Below are 22,766 nucleotides of genomic sequence, written 5' to 3' on the forward strand. Positions count from 1 at the left end.
ATAACAAGTTCTTCAATAACCAAAAATGGTTCCCTAGAAGAGTTTCTGGTATGCGTTAGTTATTATTATTATTTATTCTTTCCATCTGGATTTATTCCTTCTCTTCTGTCAAAACTGTTTTTTACCCTCTGATTGACTTTCTTTTTTATATTCATAAGTTTATTTTTATTGTGAAAATACTGTACAGAGGGGTTACAATTTCATGAGCAAGGTAATGAGTACATTTATTATCAAGGATTGCTGCCTCATCCTTTGCTTCCCTTTACCATCCCTGCCCACGAATTTCCCCCCCAATCCTCCCCCGCCTGCCCTGTGCCAAAGTTCTAAAGTTGCAATGGGAATTTTTAAGATGGCATTACTTTTTCATTCTTTTACTATATATTATAATTCAGACCAGGTGGTAGAAAAGGAAGTGGAAAACAATACTAAGTCCAGTAAGGCTGACATTCCTATCACATAACTAAGGAAATATAGTGTTACGAGCTGCAGGACTCATAGGACTGTTGTATGTGACATTATTATGGAAAACACTATTAACAGTCATCTCCAACATCCATAGCATTCTGCTTCCACTTTCAAAGACAAGAGTCAAATATCTTAGCCTTTTTATAGATTGGGTGTGTCCTGGGAAGGAAGAAGGAGGATGTAGAAGGTGATGGTGGAAAAATATGTATATTGGTTCCCTATCCACATTTTTTTGCATTTTTAAAAAGTGCTACTGATGAACTCCCACTTACATCTAATTGCCTATGCTCTCTGCACAAGATGCAGATAAATGAAGACATTTATTCTAGTGGATAGTCACATATATTAACAAAAACAAGTTCTGGAAAAAAAGATAATAGGTAAGAAAATATAAAGTGTTGTCTATAAAATGATTTCCGGAAGTGGCGCTGTAGCTCAAGTGATAGAGCGCTCGCCTTGAGCTGAAGAGCTGAGGGACAGCGCCCAGGCCCAGAGTTCAAGCCCCACGACCGACAAAAAAAAAAAAAAAATGATTTCCTTTCCTACCAGAACAAAATGTAGTATTAAAATGCTTACTCCAGCTTTCTAGAGATTTTTTGCTGCCTCAGTATGCAAATGTTCTCTAATTCCTGTACTAGCCAAGAATAAAAGGCAGGATTTGAAGATCTCAGTACTTTTAGAAATAAAAGTAAATAATATCTTCCTTCCGGAAGTGACATGTTATGGCAAGTATGATTGATTGCATTATAGTTTCCTTCTTTTTCTTCCTTATGTCAAGTGTTGCATAACTTGGCATGTTACTTTATGTCCTGCTTCAGCTTCCCGTAGGTGAGATTTATCTCTACTCTGAAGTGTCAAGATAGGTCATGTGACTTACTTCAGGTTACAAATATAAACCATAAATGGTGAAAGGGTATTTCTAGGGGAAGATTTCTATCTCATTGTCTGTGTCAAACAGCTGACTTGTTTTCAATTAGCTATAAAAATAGCATATTTCCAGAGGGAGTCTTCTTTCAACTTATATACTGGAAGAATATAGCATGTAAAATTGAGGCAAAACTCAAATACAGCCACATATATATAACAGGCAGCACTAAGCTAATATTAGAATTTGATATTAAGAAGTTAGTTGCGGGGCTGGGAAGGTGGCTCAGCGGTAGAGTGCTTGCATTGCATGCATGAGGCCCTGGGTTCGATTCCTCAGCACCACATAAGCAAAAAAGAAAAGGAAAAAGCCAGAAGTGGTGATGTGGCTCAAGTGGTAGAGGGCTAGCCTTGAGCTGAAGAGCTGAGGGAGAGTTCAGGCCCAGAGTTCAGGCCCCACAACCAGACCCCCCCCCAAAAAAGAAGTTAGTTGCTTACCATTCTTATATACCTTTATGATAGTTGACGATAGCACATCAGAATTTAACAAATACTAAACAAGAACTAAACAAATAGATAACATTTCCTGTTTGATGCTATTACATATTTTATAAATAAGCATTCTTCATGTGATCACTTGTGGGGTTATCTTTTTTTCTTTTTTAGTTTTTATTTATTTTTTATTGTGAAAATACTGCACAGAGGGGTTACAATTAGATGGGCAAAATAATGAGTACATTTCTTATCAAGCATTGTAGCCTCCTCCCTTGTTTCCCCTTCCCATCCCTTCTCAGCATCCCACACACACCCTATCCTCCCCCCCACCAAAGTTGTAAAGTTCGTTTTCGACATGACAACTTGTACTTCTCATTGTTGCAACGGGTCCACCTGTATCTTTATTTAAATGACTTGTTTTTCCCCTTCCCCTCCACAAATTATACCGACATCAAATATAGTGAAGGCAGGGGTTATACTGTGGGGGGGGACATACAAAGCAACAAAGAAATAATCTTATAAATGCGTTAGAAACAAATGCATGAAAGAAAAAAAAAACATTTGAATACAGATCTTAGGGTTTATTTTCCTAACATCACCTTATCTGACCTTTTCGGCTTGACTCATACATATACTAGATATTGTAAATAAGGGAAACCATGGGACCTATGTTTCTTTGGGCCTGGCTTATTTCACTTAATATAATTTTTTCCAAGTCTTTCCATTTCCTAACAATTGGGGCAATGTCATTCTTTCTGATGGAGGCATAGAATTCCATTATGTTTTTAATCACTCTAGAGCATGTATCTAAAATCCACAATCATTATCCAAACCTTGTGGTTGAGATGAGGAAGAACAAAATATCTAGAATTCTCCTTCTCTTTTCCTCTTCTCTTTTTCCTAGTGTGAATTCTCATCCTTTCTCCAAATTCTCCTATTAATAAAGGAAGAATGACACATTGTGGATATCAAGCAAAAGGCTTCACATCAAGAATTTCATTCTTCCAGAAATAGATGAAATAAATTAGAGTGGCTCAAGGAAGTATAAAAACATGATTTTTTTTCTCTTTCTGGCTTCCACCACAAAGTCTGAACATGACTCTAAATATCTAATAAACCATTTGCCTTGGCTAACTCTTTAAAGCATAGTTTATTTCTCACTGTTTGTTGTCAGTCGTGGGGCTTGAAATCTGGGCCTGGACACTGTCCCTCAGCTCTTCAGATCAAGACTACTGCTCTTCCACTTGGACCACTGCCAGTTTTCTGGTGGCTAATTGGAGATTAGAATCTCACAGGCTTTCCTGCCTAGGCTGGTTTTGAACCATGATTTCAGCTCTCATACTCCTTAGTAGTTAGGGTTACAAGCATGAGTCACAGGCACCTGGCTACATAATTATGTTTTAACATATTTACATTTTATATTTTACATATTTACATATTCATTCATATGTTCTGTAATGATCAATCTACATCCATTAATTTCTGCATGTAACTTCTATTCTTAGTGAGAATTCTCAAAAACATAGTTTCTGACTGTAATGAAATATCTATTCTTAACTAAAATCACTTTGCTTCTTGTGGTTTACAATTAATATATTTACTTTTATTCATGGATGTCTGTTAATCAAAATTATATAAAACATGAATTGTAACGTGAAAAAAAATCATGGTTCCTGTACTTGTATTAAGAAAATAATTATTCTTTTGTTTTCAATTATATTTCTGTGGGAGTGTGTAAAATTAATTGATTTAGCTGTTAAAATTGATAACAGTTACATTATATCAAGATGATTCAAACTTGTATTTGAAAATTTCACACTTAACACAAATATACTTCAACTTTCTTCTAACACATACTTAAAATAACAGTAAAGCAAAGGTTGGTGTTAGCCGTTTATGTGTAGAATCCTAGAAACTCGGGAGGCTAAAACCTAAAGATTTTGGTTCAATGTCAGTCCAAACAGAAAAAATATGAAAACTTATCTCCAATTATCCAGCAAGAAGGAGAAGATGAGGATGTGGCTCAAGGAATAGAGTGTCATCAGCCATGAGCAAAAAATACAAGGGAGCCCATTAAACATTTAGCTCAAGCCCTAAAAATGGCATATACACACAAGATAACAACAAAAACGTTCTATGGATATCAATAATGAAGACAAAATAGTAGGAAAAATCATGAGAAATGTATAATCAAATTTGAAGACAGAAATCATTTGACAGAATTTTGATTCATGAGAGGGAAAAGTCGCAGTCTCATTTGTACAATCTCTTCGTAATCATTTGCGTTGAAACCTGGCTATTGGGTAATGTGAAAGGGCAGATTGGATTACCTGACATAGCAGACATTCCTGTGACTATGCACCATCCCACTCTGCAATCTTGTAAAATCATGCTTGTTAATTTAAATAAAACCTCATGTTAGAGATCATTCCACACAGACTGGGGTCCTTAATTTGAGGCTTCAGACCAGTGCTTTTGTTTATAACCATTCCTGTTTTATTCCCCTTCCCTGGTGCAGATATACCTTACTTAGCTGGTACCAAGCCAAGACTTTGAACTAGACCCCCCTACCTTAATTCCTCCTTTCTCCAGTTAAAATTCATTTCACATGCTACCTCTGTCTTAGCATTAGCTGTTTTCATTCTAATCCCAACCAGAAAACTCTTGTATTCATGTCAACCCACTATAAATAACCTAGATAGAAAAGGAAGTAAGGATTTAGTATTGGGTGAGGCTTTCATCTATAGCTTTGCATCCAAATAAATCTGTACTACACTATCTCTTTTTTCTTCATTTCTTTTGAGTCTGACAAATGATTGATTTGGTTTGATGTAATCCCATTTATCCACAATTACATTGGAATTTTTGACCAGTGCCAAGGAGCCCTCCTGTTTCCCCTAACTCTTCCTGTAACAATCTCAAAGTATCTGGACTTACATTGAGGTCTTTGATCCATTTGGAATCAATTCTGGTGCAGACGGATATATAACGATCTAACTTCAGTTTTCTGTGTGCAGACAATTCTACCAGAACTCTTTTTTGAAGAGGCTGTTTTTCTTCCATCCTTCATTTCTGCTTCCTTATCAAAGATTATATGCCAATTTCTGGGTCTTCAATTCTGTTGTATTGTTGGAATTCTGTGCTTTCATTGGAAAGAATGGCATTACCCCATTCTTGAAGAAATGGAAAGCCTGGAAAAAAATGATATTAAGTGAAATAAGCCAGATCCAATTCAATATATGCTGCATGGTTTTCCTCATTTGTAATAACTAGACATGTCCATATATCTACAAGTTAATCCAATAGATAGTAAAAGACAAATAATTACAATTGGACATGCTTAACTAACAGCACTCTAAGCATTCACATGGCAAGAACAAGGGAAGCTATTCTTAGTAGAGGATCACAATGGCTCAGTAGCTCTGTGTATATGATCATATAAATGTTTCTTATTGAAATGAACTCTAAGAATCAATCATATATGTGAAATACATATATTGCTATATAATTTAAAAAGATGTCATAAAATAACCGACTTCTCTGTAAACTTAAAACCAAAATTCTAAGTTTAGAAGATAAAATTGAGGAAAAATTTCAACACATAAACTAAAATACATAGGGGGAAAGGTAGGAGAGAAAAGATAAGATGAAAAGTAGAATAGATAACTATTGAAGAATTCATAAACAATTTCTAAAACTATACAAGAGACCTGCAGGTACAGCTCAGTTGTAGAACTAGACTAATATATATATATATATATATATATATATATATATATATATATATATATATATATATATTAGTCTCTCTCTCTCTCTATATATATATATGTACAAAGCCATGGGTTCAATCTCCATGAAGGCCTAATAATAAACTAATAAATAGTAGTAATAAAATAATTACTTGAAATAAATACTTTCATATTAGAGAGGCCTGAATCTAAAAACAGTAAACAAAATACTCTCAATTCTTGTACCCAATGACATGAAACTACAAGAATGAAGAGTAAATAGTTGCCTTTTTTATCCTTTCCTTTCCTTTTCTGTTGTCTTCTTTTCTTTTCCTTTGGCACTACTGGTGCTTGACGTTGCTAAGGCTTTAATCACTTTATATTATTTTTCAGGCCAAGCCTCCCTTAAGCAAAGATCTCTTTCCACAAATGTGAGATAACAGGGAAATTACCCTATATCTAGCTTTCTTTGTTTTTAGTTTCTCATGAATTTTCTTTTGTCAGAACTGTCTCATATCAGTCTTCTAAATCTTTGCCTTCCAATTATCAAGGTATATTTCAAGCTTGGTCCCCATTTATAAATGTAACTTCTGTTTTCTATATTTCATTAAGTTTTATTGAGGTTAGTATGGATCTTTATGATCTTAGAAGAACACAGAGAAATCTTTTGAATACTTTTCCAATTTATTTTAATATTTCTAGTATGATATCACAAGTGGGACACTAATATTTCACAAGTACCTTATGAATACTTCAGTTATTTTAATTATTTTCTAAATATATTAAGTCCAATATAATTTTTATCAACTCTATATGAATATACCATATTTACAGATACGTTTCTTTACCAAAAATGTCTGTCTCATGCTTCCCTTTTTGTAATTAAACCCACTACTTCTCATTCTCCCATCCCAAACCTGTTTCATCTTGGCAAACAACACATTTTTTTCTTTCTGACTTCTTGATCATGTAATAACTAAGCTTTTAAGATTGAATTCAAATCTATGGTAGATTATTCCCAGTTATTTTATGCTTTAATATTATACTGTATTCTCTCAAGTTGCTTTTTGTTTCTGTTATTAGAGAATGTTGCACAATTCATTTCCCACTCACTTGAAGAAAGCTTGAATTGATTTCCATTTCTTCGACTAGAGTACATAATGCTGCTATAATCCTCTGTGTTTTGGCTTTTGGGTGAATGTTACATTTTATTTCTATGAGACAAATCCTGAAGAGCTCAATTCCTATGCTCTACTGTGGGTATTTGCATATTCTTCCTTCTAGGAACCTGCCAAAACATTTTCAGGAGTGTCTTTCCCATTTGACGTTCCTGCCAGGATCCAGTTTCTCTGTTTCTTGGTAGCGTTCAGTATGGTCATTATTGTATTATGTAAAGTAATACTCATACATGACTTATGATGTCATTTTAGTTTTAGTGTGCATTTATTTGATGACTGATGATGCTTTTCTTGTGTTTATTTTTCACAACATGTATTTTGGTGGTTTATACTTGGTGTTCTTTTTAACATTGTTTTGAGAGTCCTATACAGAGTCTAGATTTGAGACATTCTTTAGGTACAGGATTTGCAAATATTTTATCTTTGACTATGGATACCCTTCATCATAATCATCATCATCATCATCATCATCATCATCATCATCATCATCATCATCATCATCACTACTATTACTTTTGTACATGCATGTATGCTCCTGGGGATTGAACTCATGGTCCCTGAGATTTCTTGCAATTTGTTAACAATTTACCATTTGAGTCATGCCGCACTTATAGCTTTTTTGCTGTTAATCAGAGGTAAGATTCTCAGGGAGTTTCTTTTGTGGGCTGCCTTCAAACAGCAATACGCAAATCACAGCCTCCCAAATAGCTAGGATAAGATACATGAGCCCCCAACTTCCAACTTCTATTCACTACTTGCATATGAGCTTTCAAAGACCAAATTATTTTACACTTGTATTGAGTTCTGCTATATCAAGTTTTCCTTTCCTGTAATTTTAATGCCAAATTTAAGAGTGCTTCATCTCCAAAATTGTCGACATCTTTCTTTGCTTTACATTTACATCACTCTTTTTGTTTTATATGCCACATTTTAATCCTGCTTGAAGTTAACATTTGAATAAATTATGTTTAAGTCAATGTTCACTTTTTAATTCCCCCCAATATGGTCTACCTTATTACCACTTATTAAAGAGAATTTAATTCCACCAATGTTTTCTTTTACCCCTTATTAAATATCCCTTGATAATATTTATATGGATCTAATCTGGTGCCCTACAGACCCATTGAGCTGTATAATCTTCCCTTACAAATATAACAATTTTACACTTTCAGTTTTAATATTGGATAGAGAAATATATTCCAGTTCATTTTCTTTGTCAGTGAGCCAAAAATAGCTGGTCAGGTGTTTTTAGAAATTGTCATAAACTTATAAATGAAACTGTGAATCTGGGCAGTGTTGCCTAATGCTTATGATCCTAGCTCCATAGGAGGCTGAAATCTGAGGATTGTGGATCAAAGCCAGCTGAAACAGGAATGTCCGTGTGACTCTTATGTCAAATTAACCACCAGAAAACCAGTAGTGACACAGTTGCTCAATGAGTAGAAAACTCACTTTAAACTGAAGAGCTGAGTGAGAGTGCCCAGTACCAGATTTCAAGCCCAATGGATGACCAAAACAAAGGGGAGGGGACAATTTATATCTTTTTTCAATTGTATCATCCAATCCACAAGAATGATATATCTCTATTTGTTTAGATTTTTGCTTTTATGTTCAGCATTGTATAATTTTCAATGACAGAGGGTGCACAACACTATAATACATTTTGACATGTGTGAAGATAGCACAAAGAAGTTCACAGAAAACAGTTGAAAAATAAGGGGCAATGGGAATGGAGAAAGTCAGAAACAAGTTAATCAGGCCTTTGATCAATATGTGAGTGTGTAAAATATTTCAATAAGATTGCCTTTTACAAATAATATACTCCAATTAATAAATATCTTCTAAAGGCATTGATATTCATGTATGACATAAAGTATAAATACAGATTCTGTGGTGAAATGAAAGATAGATGAGAAAATACATACTTATATTAATTGTGTAAATGAGCTAAGAAATTTGGTCAACATCCTGAGGGCTCATGCCTCAAAGGAATAGAAAGTTATTGGTATCTAAGATAGTAGTAAAATGTTATACTTGAAACAATTTAATTTATAAAATCTGCTTTTTTTCCCAAAATAAACAGCATGTAATTAACCGTTTAGTAAATGCAAGTTTGCAATTTTCACTTATCTGCATGTTCTCCATGCATGAATGAAACCAACAAATGAAGGGTCAGAAATAACCAGGTGAATCTGTTTATATATGTAGTAAATATGTACACAAATGTTTTTCTCATTTTTTATGCATCATCAAATATCTATTTGCAAACAATTTACATTTAATTCTAACTATTCAAAAATTGATGTAACCAAAGGATGTCAATATATTTAAAAATGAATACTAGTATTTATAGTGCTATTAATATTACAGTTTTCATGTTATATTAATTATAATAAATTTTATTATGTATTTTATCAGAGAAATTATCATCCTCTGATTGTGATGTCTGTGGGAGTCCTAATAACAGACTGGAATTAAAATCAAGGACATCTAAATTTGTTGGCTCAAATGAATATTTCTGACAGCAAATAACTCATCGGAGATTATTCAAACACATCAGAAGGGCCTTAGAAAGGCTGCACCACATATAAATGATTACCTATGATGTGATTCAAGAACCACTAAGCAATCATACTTCACTTTGCCATCACTATAATTACTCCCATTGTAAGAAGAATCATTCACATAATTCACATGATATAAACTTGTCCTTAACTTATTATCTTCTATGAAATAATATCCAAATGATGCACCACACTGAGTTAAAGAAAAAGTTGCAAAGTGTATTGGACGATGTAACTCCTTCCAGATACACATGTTGAAAATCTATTATCCTGTCTGGTGACATTAGAATCATCCTTTCAGAGATGACCCTGCAATAATGATCTTGATAAAAGAAGTCCAATATAATTACTCTGCCATGTGAATGTCCAGCAAATAAATTTTAATGAACCAGAAAGCAGGCCCCCATAAAGCAAGGAATTTCTTTGAATAACCATTTTTATAATCAATATTCAACCTTCTGGAGTATGGATAATATACTCCTGATTTTTTAAGTCACTTTGAAATATTCTCTTATAACAGCCCAATGGCTGACATGAAGCAAAGTAGTTTTGATTCTAATTTCACAAATTCTGATAAAAAAGATTCATAATATTTAATTATTTGAATTTTTTCTCCAAACTACCAGGTTAAAAATAGTTTTAAATGTGAATTTAATTGAGGTTCAATTCTCTATTCAACTATCATAATTTTTGAATACTTTTATCTTTAATTATTTTTACAAAGGAGTTGCCATTCTCTGAAATAGTTTATGCATGCAGTGAATCTTGACCAATGTCACCCCTTTTAACATTCTCATCCACATCTCCCAATCAACCCCAATCCTTATGTATCCCAATATTATGTTATGGAATTACTTGCCATTTAACAAAGCAGTTTATGTGTACAGTGCACTTAGAATTGTGTTACCATTTCAAAACCTCACTCCATTTCACACTACCCTTTCCTTTGTGTATTCCAATTCTGGGCACTATACAAGGAATTCTTGTATGTATTCTATCCTTTTTCCCTTCAATTTCCTACCCCTCTCACTTTTCCCCCACTTTCCTCTCCTGTACACTTTTACTGGTATTTAATTTGTTGGGCTTTGACTTAGTCTTTTAAGAGAATTATTGTATTTTCACTCTCCATGGACTCTGACACTTCAGATAATTCATTTGTACATCCTTGCATACCATCCAGTGTGTTTGCTTTTACATTTATAGGCACTTTCTCTCTCTGTACCACAAATGAGGAAAATCATGTAACCTAAGTTTCTCTGGGTCTAGTTTATTTCACTTAAGATTAATATTTTGTCTTTCACTTTCGTTAAGAATGGGGAAATATTATTCTTTCTGATGGATGAACAGAAGTACATTATGTATGTATAGCTGTATGTTTGTATGTAAATATATGTATATAAACACATACACACTTGTAAACAGGATTCAATAAAATAAAATATATATAAATTTATATATATGCATATATATATAAATTCTTGATCCCTTTTTACAACGAGAGGCATGTGGGTTGATTCCATATTTTGGCTACAGAAAATGATGCAACAATTATCATGATTGTGCTGGCAGCTTCAGTGTGGCTTTATTTCTACTCTATTGGTAAATGCCTGTAAATGGATTTGCTGGATCATAAGTAGCTCTCTATTCAGTTTTGTGAGCAACTTCCATGGTGTTTCCCAAACTGCTTGAAGAATATTACATTCCTACCAACAGTTTAACAGAGTTTCCTTTGGTCGACATCTCTATCAGTATCTGTGATGGTTCATTTTTTCAAAAGACATTGTAACAGGGGTGAGATGAATCTCAGTGTTGTTTGGATTTGCATTTCTTTTATGGAGAGAGATATGTCTATTTGTCAATTTTCTTCTGAGAAGTTTCTCTTTAAGTGTTTATCCCATATATTAACTGGGTTCTTGTTTATTTTAGGGTTTATTTTCGTTGGGTTTAATTTTTTATCTTTAAATATGGGTTATGTTTGAAAACCCTTGTCTGATGCTTAGGTAGTAATAATCTTCTTCCAGGTGCCTCAGTGGTAGAGCACTTGCCTAGCATGCATGAGGCCCTGGGTTCGATTCCTCAGCACCACATTAGCAAAAAGAAAAAAAAAATAATCCTCTTCCATTCTGTTGTATTAGAATGTGCCTCTAATTCTACAAGTAAACACACTTGGAAGGTAAAGGAGAAACCATTACACTTGGACATGATAAATTATATAGGATTCTAAACATTTACATACTAAGATCTAAGGAGGATGCCCTTTGGAGAGGATCACAAAGGCTCAATAGCTATATCAATATTATCATATAAAATAATGTTCATCCAAATGATCTCCAGGAAATGGATATGTAAGGTTTTATTTATTATTTTGCTTTTTCCCTTCTGCCTTCTGTTGCTGTTTTCTGTTTCTGCAACTTAGGTCGTATATGTCAGTTTGGAAAGGGCAATAGGGAACACAGACATAGTGGGACAAAAAGTCAACAAATGCAGCAGTGCAACTCAATAGACACTACATTGAAAATGAACTATACAACTTGTGGGGGAGGGAGGTTGGAAGGGAAAAACTGGGAGAACATTAGGGAAGACGTGCCACTGTTCAAAAAGAAATGTGCTCATTATCTGACTTATGTAATTGTAACAATTCTATACATCAACTTTACAAATGAAAAATCGACTTCGTAAACAGGCCTCAGTAGCTATACTAATATTGGATAAAATAGGTTTTAAATTCAAGTGGTATGAAAGTAAAAAGAGACAAAGAAGGACATTAAATATTGATAAAGAGAACTATCTGGAGATATAACAATTCTAAATATTAATGCCCTGAATCCTAGAGATCCCAAATTCATCAAACAAATGCGAATTGACATAAAAACATGCATACATCCAAACACATTGTTGGTTGCTTGAACACATCATTCTTACCTCTGGACAGGCCATCCAGGTCAAAACTTAGCAAAAAACTTCAGAACTAAATAACTGCATTGACAAGCTATACCTAACAGATATCTACAGAATATTTTACCTAGCAGAGTCACAATATATATTTCTCTCAGCAGCCCATGGAATGTTGTCCAAAATAGATCATATCGTAGATCACAAGGAAAATATGTGAAATTCAAAAATAAAAATGAAGTTATTCCTTGCATCCTGTCAGAACACGATGGGAACAAATTAGATCTCAAAATCAAAAGGCATCACAGAAAATTGTGAAACTCACAGAGACTGAATAACACATTGCGAAATCATCAATGAGTCACTGAAGAAATATGGAGGGAAGTTCCAGCATTTATGGAATTCAGTGCAAGTTAACACACAAAATTCTACCTCCTCTGTGACACAACAGCACAGGTAATACTCAGAGGAAAATTTACAGATTTGAGTATGTGAATTTCCCGTTCTTTTTGATATTTCAAATGGCTTGGAAGTAACATAAGAAATAATTCAAGTTGTTAAGAAAATTTAATTTAGAATAAGGAAACAAATAAGAGTCAACTCCATAGCATAACCTTTAGGAAAAATTAATTAAGAATATGGCATGTCCTTTGTAACTTAATATTAGACATTAGGGCAAATGTCAGAAACACTCTACAAGAAGCAAACAGAAGTCTTTGATAAGGTATATTAAAGACAAGTAATTTCACCTACATTTTGTATTTTATGACAGCATATTTTTGTTTGCTAATCAGAGAAACAAAAATATTTTTAAATATGATATGAAAAATGCATCATCATGAATGAATGAAATCAGGGAATAGATAGCTCAGGAGCTGGGTGGTTCTGTTAAATATTCTCCTTTTTTAATGATCAGGTGTTTTTGCATGTTTGGAACTATAAATGTATTTTATGTCTGGGCAAGAATGTTTGATTATTAGATCATTGTCTGAGACCCAATATCAGGAACCTAACTCGAGTTAGAGTGGTAAATATATGTGTGTGTATGTGTGTGTGTGTGTGTGTGTGTGCTTTTGTGTGTGCGTGTGTACATGCCTGCAAGCATGTATTTAGAAGGAAGAATCTTCTTTCCATCACGATATATGCTTAATTGTATTAGTTATACTACATTAATGACAGCAGATAAAGGTAATTAACATTTTATGCCATATGTTTATGTCCTATGATTGCATGAACAAACTAAAAAGTTATGTTTGAAGTATGAGCTTTATGAAAGGTCAGCTGAAAGTACAAACATTTGCAATCTTGAGAAAGATATCAATGGGAATGATTTTATTGTAGACCAATTTTAGACAACACTTGAAAGGATATGTAATCCAATATGAAAATGCAATATTTATTTATCTTTCCTTAGCTACACTATTCTATAAATTTGTAGGAAAACCAGTTAAAGTTGTGGACTGATTCTAATGTAAATAATATACTGTGTTTATGTAGAGAATTTGAGTATCCATAGTTTTAATATGCCTGTGGTTCTAAAACCAATACCTTATTGATATTGAGTGATAAATACAACTTCATATAAGTACAGAAGTTTTCCTTGTATCTTTTTAATATATATTTTTATTGTAAAGATACAGTACAGAGGGGTCACAGTTACATAACTAAGGTAATGAGTCCATTTCTTACTGAATATTTTTAAGCCCTCCTTTGTTTTTCCCCTCCCATCCCTTCCCTTTACACCTCCCCAACCCCTCCTCCACCATCCCTCTGATAGTGTGTCTTGTCGATATCATTGTTACAATGGGTCAATCTGTATCTTTTCCATTTATTTAAATGAAGAAATAATGGTTTGATTTAATCTGATTCTACTTGTGTAGACAGAAATAAAATCACTCGCCAAGTTCAAAAGCACATAAATGAAACGCACATCATTTTTTGTCAATTGCTTTAATTGTGTTCTACATATTTATTGACAGGTTATAAATTATTTTCAAATTTTAATACATTAAAAATACTTACTTTTTTTCTTATTTTCTTGGTCAGGAAATCAGCAAGACCTCAGTCAACATTTCTCACATAGGACTTTTCACATGCGTTGGTTAAATGTTGGCCTGAGCTCCAGTCTTCTGAGGACTCACTCATGTGCTTAGGAAATGATGCTGGCTGTTGGAAAAGAGGTCAAGGAAGGATGCCATTTAAAGCCTTATAACTTTATTCTATACCAGGATATTCTCCTGCTGCTTTGGTTGTTGAGAGTGTCTACAAGAGCAAGCATTCCATGCGAAGCAGGGAGTCAGCATATGACCTTTACTTACTGAGATTTCTGATTAACTTGCTATCACTTGTACTGAACTTTGCAAGTCAATTTGTCAAAACCTACCAGTTTTAAGAGATAAGAGGAGTGGTAAAAGAACTCTTAGAGACAAATACATCTTCAACGTATTTTGTTCCAAGCATTCCATCTAAGGCATATTCAGCAAGTAGTGAAATTTGTGTTGGCTGTGACTATGTGTCTTTCTCCAGGTGTGCATGTATACATGTGTAAATGTATGTTTGTATTTGTGTATATAGTAGCATAAATGTGTACATATATAATGGCATATACACATATATATGCATATACAAATATATATATATATATAGTGCATATATATGAAATGTTCAGTGACTTAATCTCTAGTTCCCAGCACCTTGCCATTCTCACAAAGTTTTCATGATAAACTACTATGAGGATCTGTGCTCTATGATGGGCATCCTTTGTAGTTACTTCCCCCATTACCTTGTTCTTCATCCCTGTGAACAACTTCGGTCTAATTTCCATAGGATAGATTTGTTTTCATTACATGTATTTCCTTACTGATAATAAAATAAAAATGATGTTTTTAAAAGAAAAAGGACATTTAGGTCACAGGTTAAAAGTATCTTATCTGTCCCAATGATTCCTATGAGATAAAATATATAATATTTTATATAAAATATATAAAATTTATAATAGTAGTAAAAGTGAAAGGGAATTCTTGTCATTTAGAATGGCAAAGAATAATATCACGTCACTGTTACAACTCTCGAAGAATGCAAGGATAACTGATGGTCCCTATCATGTTCCCCCAAAACCAGTGGATCCTGAAGTATAATAGTAGACCAGCAGAAATTCTAAGTAGAAGACATGGAGCCAGAAAGAGAAAGAGAATGAATGAGAAAGAAAAAAAGACAGAAAAATATCATAATACTGAAAGTGCATAACAGATAAGCAAGAGTTGTATGAGAATATTCATACTGCTATCTTTAGACCCTAAATGTACATTTGTCGGTATCTGATGTATGATAACATATCTACATAAAATGTAAAGTGATTTTGATAAAAAATAAAAATGACTAAGAAGAAATTATAAATGCAAAAACAATCTGCACAGAAGCAAACTCTCAGAGATATTTCATGACTTTGAAAAGGATAAAGTGGCCGTAGTTAATATAAATTTCGAAGTATGACAATTCACAAAAATATGAAAAGAGCTGGGTGCCAGCCCAGGCAGGAAAGTCCATGAGATTCTCATCTCCAATAAACCACTAGAAAACTGGAAGTGGCTCTGTGGCTCATACGGTAGAGGGGTCGCCTTGAGCTGAAGATCATAAGGACAGTGCCCAAGCCAATAGTTCAAGCACCATATCAGACTATAGATAGATAGATAGATATAGATATATATTCATATTCATATATTTTATTTTATAACCCAAAGCAGAAAGCAAATAATTTTTAGATTATTTTTTAAAACACAGTCTCTCAGGATCTGGGAAGGTTGCTCAGTGGTAGATTACTTGTCTTGCATGCATGAGGTTCTGGGTTTAATTCCTCAGCACCACATAAGTAGAAAAAGATGAAAGTGGCGCTGTGGCTCAGGTGATAGCAGTAGCCTTGAGCTGAGGAAGAGTACCCAGGCCCCGGAGTTCAACCCCAATGATCAACAAAATCAAAATATAAAACAAAACAAAACAGAGTTTCTCACATTTGTGGCTTCAACTCTGTAATACCGCTGCTTCAGCCTAGGGCTAAGATTTTAGGTGTGGACATTTATCAATACTCCTGATTCACACTTTACTTGAAGATTTTTTAATACACATTTTGTTCTTAATTTTCCTCTTTATAAATTCACATGCACCTATAAAAAATGGTTTTGCCAACCCAGTAACCTTCTCAAAGTATCTCCTGATGATGACTTACAAAAAGTTGTATTATGTTACCAGGGAAACAATGCTACAAATAAAGAAAGCCAATGATTAAATATTAATGATTAATAAAATAAAAAAACAAAACAATTACCAGTTTTTTCAGTATTTGATGGTGTACTACATATTAGGTTTTACTATTTTCTCATATTCCTGTATATTTAAAACTGGCTAAGATTATGATGTTCAACAAGAGTTTTATAGGCTATGTGTAGTCTTTAAAGTTACCCACTAAGATGACTATTTATGACTCATCTCCTGATTTTTATATGGCTTATATCATCATTTGTTCCTCGCTAACATATAAAGTAAGGAAGCCCTAAAGTTTTAACATAAACTGTGTAGTTAACAAAGTCTTAACTCTTCACTCGCCTTCTTTACCCAAAGACTTTGCAACTTCTCATTAGTAAAGTTTCTGAAAATGAACATACTTAGTAGTATGTCTGCTACCGTCAATCTTAAATACTTTATAGAAAAGTTTTATGACCTGCCAAACAGTCCTAATTATGGCATATATAAGCAAATTCCCAAAATTAAATATATTTAAAACTTTAAAAATTTTAACAAACCTTACCACTTGCTGCACTGTCCATTAAGACAGGTGCTTGTATAGAATAATTGAATTTCTCCTCCTACACGTCTCTTGAACAATAAATATCTGGACTTATTTTGTTTTTGTCATGTCAATCTTGCCTTTATTCTTACATGGTTCTAAAATATCACGACTTGCTTTTTGATGAATTGTCTAGTTTCAGAAAATCGTACTTTCTCTCAAATCTCACATATATCCAAAGGCATTAATTGTTCGGGACTTTATCACACTAGATAGATCAACTCGGCAAAAACTCAACAGAGAAACTACAGACCTTAACAATTGCATAGATCAAGTAGATTTAACAGAAATCTATCGAATATTTCACCCAACAGCATCAGCATACACGTTCTTCCCAAGAGCACATGGAACATTTTCCGAAATAGAACACATTTTAGGTCACAAACCAAACTTGTAAAGAAACATTGAAATATTGAAGTTATACCTTGCATTCTCCCAGATGACAAGGAAAAATTTGAACTCAACACCTAAAGCCACCAAAGAAATTCCTGTAACAAGTGGAGCCTGAACAACACACTGTTGAGCCACCATTGGGTCATGGAAGAGGTTAGAAATGAAATTCAAGTGTTTATGATATTCAACAAAAATGAACACACAAACTCCCAGCTCCTCTGGGAGAGAGCAAAGGCAGTACTCAGAGACAAGTTTATAGATTTGAGTTCCTACATCAACTAACTGGAGAGATCTAAAACCAATAATTTAATGAGACATCAAGCATCCTTGAAAAAGAGCAGCATGATAATCCCCAATCCAGGAGATGGAAATAAATAATCAGAATTAAATGAATTAAAATCCAATAACAACATAGAACAAATAAAAAAAAAAAGAGTTGTTTCTTCGAAAAAATTAACAAAATTGAGAGACGGTTAGCAAATCTTCTTAGAAAAACAAGAGAACACACCCAAATAAACTCAGAGAAGAGAATGGAAACATCACCACAGAAACAAACATGATTCATAACATTATAAGGAAATACTTCTCAAAACTTTATGCTAATAAGTTTGAGAACTTGGCAGAAATAGGCCTTTTCCAAGCAAATATGGACATGCCGAAACTGAAACAAGATGAGTCATGCCATCTTAACAGGAACATATCAAGCCTTGAAATAAAAACAGCCACAAGAGACCTCCCATCTAAGAAAAGCCCAGGACCAGATGGTTTTAGAGCAGAATTCTACAAGGCCTTCAAAGCAGAGCTCACACCAATACTCCTCCAACTCTTCAATGAAATAGAAAGAGAAAGTTCACTACCAAACTCATTCTTTGAAGCCATAATCACCCTCATCCCAAAACCAGGAAAGGACTAATTAAAGAAAGAGAACTATAGACCCATTTCTTTGGTGAATGTTGATGCAAAACTTCTGAACAAAATGTTGGCAAATCGACTTCAGCAATTACTCCAATAAATTATACACCATGATCAAACAGGATTCAATTTCAGGGATGCAAAGCTGGTTCAATATTCATAAATCAATTAACATTATTCATCACATCAACAAGAACAAGGATAAGAACCATATGGTTATCTCAATAGATGCAGAAAAACCATTTGACAAGATCCAACACCCCTTTATGATGAAGGTTCTGGAAAAATTAGGAATCCATGAAACATTCTTCAATACAATAAATGCTGTATATGACAAACCTACAGCCACCGTTATACTCAATGGTGAAAAACTAAAGCCAATTCCTTTAAAATCAGGAATAAGACAAGGATGTCCACTCTCTCAACTGCTCTTCAATCTAGTATTAGAATGCCTAGCTACAGCAATAATACAAGATGCTAACATAAAGGGGATCCAAATAGGGAAAGAAGAAATAAAACTCTCCCTCTTTGCAGATGACATGATTTGTATTTAAAGAATCCCATAGACTCCACTCCCAAATTACTCAAGCTGATTCAAAACTTTGGCAAAGTAGCAGGGTATAAAGTTAACCTTCAAAAATCAATGGTTTTTATGTATGCCGATAATGAGAAAAGAGTGGCTTGAATAGCAAAGTAACTCCATTCATAATAGTCTCACAAAAAATGAAATATCTAAGAATTAACTTTACCAAAGAATTGCAGGACCTCTATGATGAAAACTTAAAAAACCAGAAAAAGGAAATCAAAACAGAACTTAGAAAGTGGCAAAAAACACGCATGCTCTGTGATTGGAAAGATCAACATCTTGAAAATGGCAATACTTCCCAAGGCTATCTATAAATTCAATGTGATACCTATTAATATTCAAACTTCATTCTTCAAGGAAATAGAGCAGGCAATCCAAAAATTCAAACGGAACAATAAAAAACATGGAGTAGAATAAAACGATATTTAACAGAAAGAACAGTGCTGGAGTAATATCAATATCAAATTCCAAAATCTACTACAAAGCCATAGTAAACAAAACAGCTTGGAACTGGCACAAGAACAAACCTCGGGACCAATGGAATAGAATTGAAAACCCAGAAATGTACCTACAGACCTGTAGCCATCTAATATTCGATAAGGAATCTAAAAAATAGAACAGAAGAAAGACAGCCTCTTCAGTAAATGGTGCTGGCACATTTGGTTAACTACTTGTAGAAAACTAAAGCTAGATCCTTATATATCACCCTGCACAAGAATCAACTCCAAATGGAACAAACACCTCAGAGTTAAAACGGACAGTCTGAAAACATTACAGGATGCAATAGGAGAAACTCTAAGTCTCCTTGCACATCCCAAAATTTTCTTAATAGAGACTCAGAAACACAACAAATCAAAAAAAGTTGGACTTATTGGATTGCATGAAATTGCAGAGCTTCTGCATGGCAAAGGACATAGCTAGCAAGATCAATAGAAAACCCACGGATTCGGAGATCTTCATTAGCCATACAATGGACAAGGGTCTCATATCTAAAATATGCCTAGAACTCAAAAAACTATGTTTTCATAGCATTATTTACCATAGCTAAGATATAGAACCAACCCAGATGCCCCTCAGTGTATGAATGGATCAAGAAAATGTGGTATATATACACAATGGAATGCTTTGCTTCCATCAGAACGAATGACATTGTCCCATTTGTTAGGAAATGACAAGACTTGGAAAAAAAATATGTTAAGTAAGCCAGGCCCAAAGAAACAGAGGTCCTATGGTTTCCCTTATTTGCAATAACTAGTATATGTCTGAGTCAAGCAGGATAGGTCAGATAAGCTGATGTTAGGGAAATATACCCAAAGATAAGTATTCAAATGATTTTTCTTTAATCCAATTGTTTCTAATATATTTATGAGATGATTTCTATGTTGCTCTGTATGTCCCTCCCCCAAGGTTTAACGCCTGCTTTCACTGTATTTTATGTTGGTATAATTTTTGGAGGGGAAGGGAAAAAATATCATTTAAATTGGGATACAGTTGGACCCATTGCAACAATGAGATATACAAGTCGTTATGTCGTAAAACGAACTTTACAACGTTGATGGGGGAGAAGATCAGGTGTCAGAGCTAGTGGGAGTTTGGGAAGGGAGAGGAAGGGGAAACAAAAAGGAGGCAACAATGCTTGATAAGAAAGGTATTCGTTATTTTGCCCATGTTATTGTAACTCCTCTGTACAGTATTTTCACAATAAAAAGAAAGAAAATGAATTACACTTCATATATAAAAAATGTTCTGTGCTCAATTCAGTAGGAAATACACTAACATTGGAACAATACAGAGAAGATTAGAATGGCCCCTGTGCAAGGATGACATGCAAATTCTTGAAGTGTTCCATATTTTTACAACAGGTGCTGGAGGGTATGTTGACAGAAGGGAACCCTACCGAATCCTTGGTGGGAATGTAAACTTGTTCAACAACTTTGGAAAGCAGTATGGAGGTTCCTCAAAAGGCTCCACATAAAGCCCCCCATGACCCAGCAATCCCACTTTTGGGCATTCACCCAAATGATCACAAACAAGACCACAATAAAACTAACAGCACAACTATGTTTACTGCAACATTATTTACGATAGCTAAGGTATGGAACCAATTCCAATTCCCCTCAATTGATGAATGGAGCAAGATAATGTGATAGATACATAGATAGATAGATAGATAGATAGATAGATAGATAGATAGACAGACAGACAGACAGACAGACAGACAGACAGACAGACAGACAGACAGATAGATAGATAGATAGATAGATAGATAGATAGAGAGAGAGAGAGAGAGAGAGACAGAGAGAGAGAGAGATTCATTCTATGCCTCCATCTGAAAGAATGACATCACTCAATTTGTTAGGAAATGGAAAGACTTGGAAAAAAACTTATTAAATGAAGTAAGACAAGTCCAAAGAAACATAGGACCCCTGCTTTCCCTTATTTTCAGTTACTAATATATGTCTGGGATAAATAAAAAAGGTCAAAAGCTATGTGCATATGACTAGATAAGATGATGTTAAGGGAAATGTACTCCAAGATATTGACACAAGTGGTTTTTTTCTTTCGTGCTATTGTTTTTAATGGACTTACAATGTATGATGTGATTTTTTTGTTTCTTTATATGTTCCTCCCCCACTTTATAACACCGGTTTTCACTGCATTTGAAGTTGGTGCACCAATATCTTATATATATGCTTCTCTAATTTGGGTAGGGGAAAGGTAAAAACACAATGTTTAAATAGGGATACAGGTTGACCAATTGTAACAATGAGATGCACAAGACATTATGATGAAAAATGAAGTTTATATTTAGGCAGGGTGGGGGAGACGGGGAGGAGAGGCTACTTGTGGAGGTTAGAGAGAAAGGATGGTGGGGGGAAATAAAGGAGGAGGTAACAATGCTTTTTAGGAAATGTACTCATTACCTTTCTCATGTAAATGTGACCCCTGTTACAGTTATTTTTCCAATAAAAATGTATGAAAATGATCTGAGAAGGAAAAGTTTATTTTCCCCATTTTCCCTATATAATATCGTTAACAAAGAAATTAATGCAAAACACTGACATGAAAGTATTTTGCAAAAGTGTGTGTGTGTGTGTGTGTGTGTGTGTGTGTGTATGTGTGTGTCTGTGTGTCTGTGCACGCCCGCGCACATGTGAGTACTCGTGCATTTGTGTTGGCATGCTCAGAGTTTGAACTCAGGACTTCAAGGTCTTGCTAGGCATTTCCTCTCTAGATTGATGAGGTTCTATATAAGCTACATCACCATTCCTGGCTCTTTGGTAGTTCATTAAAAGTTTTGAAAAATAATCTTATGAATTTTTTTTTTTTGCTCTGATTGTCTTCCAACTGTTATCCACAGATCTGGTGCTCCTGAGTAGATATCCCAAGTAGACAGGATTACAGTTGTGGCCATCCAGCACAAGGCTTTAAAAATAATTTTAAAAGTAGTAAAATATTTACTTCACAGGAGCCTGTTTTATTATCTACTAATTTTAAAGCATTTTGCACTGATTGTATGTGAATTCATTTCGCTTCTGGATTCTTAAAAACTGTAAGTGATGATATGTGAAAGTTTTATTACTTTTTAAAAAGGAAACGAACTATGGGACAGAAGAAATTTGCCCCTCCTTGGACCTCAATTTATGCGCTCAGTTCTGTGCATGATAAGCCAATGTCACCAAAACAATCTGGGTTGAAGACAAAATGTAACAGAAAAAAATAACCATGGGCATTGCTATGCTATTATTTCTTGGATAACATGAATATTGAATTGAGAGTGTAAGAGAATGGAGAGATTTTACTTATCATTTTGTATTGCTGAAAGACTGTTGGAAACTTTAACTC

General features: G+C 34.1%; 1 non-coding gene across 1 annotated transcript; it reads left to right on the forward strand.

Annotated features, from left to right (window-relative positions):
• Positions 1-20,671: 20,671 nt before the first annotated feature.
• On the forward strand, positions 20,672-20,775 carry LOC122095466. Its single transcript, XR_006145148.1, has one exon. It is a non-coding gene; the product is annotated as a U6 spliceosomal RNA (small nuclear RNA).
• Positions 20,776-22,766: the final 1,991 nt, after the last annotated feature.

Source organism: Dipodomys spectabilis, unplaced genomic scaffold (assembly GCF_019054845.1).
Source record: "Dipodomys spectabilis isolate Male_0828 unplaced genomic scaffold, ASM1905484v1 ptg000351l, whole genome shotgun sequence".
Lineage (NCBI taxonomy): Eukaryota > Metazoa > Chordata > Mammalia > Rodentia > Heteromyidae > Dipodomys > Dipodomys spectabilis.